The sequence below is a fragment of the Aplysia californica genome, unplaced genomic scaffold (assembly GCF_000002075.1).
Source record: "Aplysia californica isolate F4 #8 unplaced genomic scaffold, AplCal3.0 scaffold00021, whole genome shotgun sequence".
NCBI classification, from domain to species: Eukaryota; Metazoa; Mollusca; class Gastropoda; order Aplysiida; family Aplysiidae; genus Aplysia; species Aplysia californica.
This window is the reverse complement of record NW_004797291.1, coordinates 1259968-1263003: the sequence shown is the minus strand read 5'-3', so window position 1 is coordinate 1263003 and position 3036 is coordinate 1259968. Positions and strand designations below refer to the sequence as shown.

The window sequence follows — 3036 nt, the reverse complement described above, 5'->3', positions numbered from 1 at the left end:
GGGGGGTTGAATTTAAAAATAACATAAAAATAGAGTTACTACACTATTCACTTAGAGTAAGTTCGAGTGGTAAGCACTGCATTGTGGCGATACAGTGGACCTCGACCGGCATGCAAGCACGATATATAATATGTCATCTCGCACTTTATACACTGGTAGATATCTGGGCTACATGACATGTAGATGTAGTTTAATCTTGATTACACAGGTGCGGTTAAAGCGGTAAAATGACACCGTAAGTTTTTCTGGAAAAGTTCCGCTTGTACCGTATTTAATTATTATGTCACATGTGTGTATGCATGTTTTTCATGAATACTATAATTAATAATTTAAAAGTAAAGCGCATAGAAGAGTGATTGTAACACGGATTTGCGCAATTTAAATGTTGTATTATTATTATATGCGAATAACGTAATATTACGGGATTGAGGGGGGGGGGGGGGTGCAGGAAAGTGTAAAAAATAGTGTAAGGGAGGGGGGGGGGGGGGGGCAAAAAGTCCCAAACAAAGTGTAAGATTATATTTGAGCAGCCCCAAAACCACGCTGGTCACATCTGCCCAACGTCAGCGAGAGTGCCAGGACCTGACGCATGTGTCAGGGGACAAACTGTTTTTGTACACCATGCAACCTCAATGCATTTGGGTTTTTTTGGTGTTTTTTTGTTGTTGTTTTTGGTAGACATTCACATTTAACTTCTGATTTTGATCTAACAAAACTCATATTGGTTACTTTTGATTGCAATGAGCATAGCAACAATGTATTCCAATAGTTCCGTGGCATTGTTTTAGCTATAGATCTACACGTCTTGCAACTTTTCCCGCAACTTTTGCTAATTTTTCTTGCAACTTTTCGCAACTTTTGCTATTTTCCAATGCAACTTTCTCTGAGGACAGACATACTTAGGGAACCTAAACAAATGGGTAACAGGGAAAGATCAGGGAAACGTAGCTTTTCTGAGAGCATCCGAGCAAAGGAATTAATGGAAAATCATGATCGCCGATGTCTGTCGCAGATCTGGCACTGGATGATGATGATGATGATGAGAACTTGTTCATTTTGTACTGTTGATACTACTACATCTATTAAGTATTTGTATTGACACGCTCGATTTGTTAGCTGCTGCACTTTTAGTACATGGCTCAGTGAGTATCAAAACAAAACACACCATTAAAATTAATGTCAAAACATCGATTGCTGGGAAAAATTGGCTACTAGAGGTTTATGTCAACTTCAGCCAGCGCAAGGCAAAGGTACCTAATGTGAAAGGAAATGGGGTAACTGTTGGGCAGAGGTAAAAACTATATAGCCCTGGGCAGAAGTTTATGGAGGGCTCTTGTTGGTGGCCCATACACATTTCAGCAGCCTCCTGCAGTCTCTCCACGTATACGTGCTCGTTTTAAGTTGGAGTCCAGCTTTCCCATCCACACAAACTGACCACACATTCGCTATCAGGGTTTGTATTTCTGTGTTTCTGTTTGAGAGGACGGGTTTCATCTTACTAAAAGTTTCTTTAAGTACTGCAATCCTCTTTTTTTTAAAGTCTCTGTCAATTATGATACGTATTTTTACTTGTGAAAAACCTGTCTACAATAATTCTGTGGGTGGTTGGCGGGTGCTCTGGTGTGGTTTGCTTCTTCTTTCCTATCAAGCATCTATCGTCCTTATCTCCCCTCCTTCTTTTTTTATGTTTGTAACTCTCTTGTAGCACCTCTAATCTTCTGGCGCTCATATGACCGTATGCAGTTGCGAGCGCCGTAAAACCTCTACTAAATCAAAAAATAATTCTTTCTTCAGAATATCTTGAAGTTGCAAGCTCAGAAGACACTGCTTGTATATCTTGCTCATAAGGACGTGTAGTGTAAAAGAAAGAACCCTTTTGTACACAAAAAAAGCGGCAAAAGGTTCACTGACCAAAAGAGTGTAATAGTCTCCAAAGTTATGTTCGTTTTAATTTAAAAGTAAATACATGTATGAAGCGAGAATCCATGTTCTTCTGGGCCGATTTGTTTTTTCCTCTCGCACCTCCTTTTCCACAGACGATAGGATCCACTGTCAAACTGATGGTCCACCGTGGAGACAGATGCAGGAAAGAGCAGGAGTGACAATTTCCACTCCAGCTTGTACCGGCCTGTATTTGTCACCTCAGGACACACGTTTACACTACACATCATAAACCGACAAGCTGCAAGGCACTTGGGTGGCATATTATACCGATACAGTACAGCTTGGGGCCAAAGTCTGATGTCAAGTTGGACCGTAACGCCTGATTTTGATTCAAGGATGCACTTGTAGATTATGTGAAAAAGTGGCCGTTCTGGTCGGAGCAACACACACTTGTAACTTGTATGAATCATGGTGACCCCAGCAAAACCAGTAAAATGTGGAGCCAGTCAATTGGCTCTAGCATGTCAGTAGACGAAGCTTCTGTTGCTGTCTCAATTGATCGCTTTTTTAAAAGGACAAGCGGGCTAACCCAGATTTCGGGGGTTTCCAGAAATCTTTGACCTACACCAAAAGTGGGCATTGACCTACGTACAGAAGAAGTTTGGTTTCTTTGGTGTGTATATTTGTTTGGTTATAGAGAAAACTCTCCTTGTCCTTTAAAGTATTTTGAACAGGGGGCAAAATCTTTACCTTCGATTTTCTCAAAGCAGGATTTTTTTTCGGGATATCCTCCATGTGCTTAAAAGCGACCAATTGGTCTGGAGCGGTTCTTGTCCAGAGATATAGTATACTAAGGCGAATTGTAAGGATTTAACGCCCCTTTCAGCACTGTTGCTTATTTAAGAGGCCGGACCTCCCAATCTGAAAATAAAATCCACCATTGATAGGACTGAGCCTCAAAAAACTTCTAAAAATTACCCATGTTCCAAATGCGGGTTGGGGGTTCAAACCAGGGCCAACCGTTCCGTACTTCAATATTATACAAACTGAACTCATAGTGCACCTAGAGTAGGCTACTTTCACGTTGTGTACGTACATCTGCCACTCCTACAAGAGGGTGTCTTTACACTTCAAATCCGTTGCCCCCCCCCC

At 41.3% G+C, this 3036-nt stretch overlaps 1 protein-coding gene across 3 annotated transcripts in view; it reads right to left on the bottom strand.

Annotated features, from left to right (window-relative positions):
- Positions 1 to 3036, bottom strand: part of LOC101863951 (cyclin-K) — an 18142-nt gene that overhangs the window by 5885 nt on the left and 9221 nt on the right. The gene's annotated exons all lie outside the window — the stretch shown is intronic.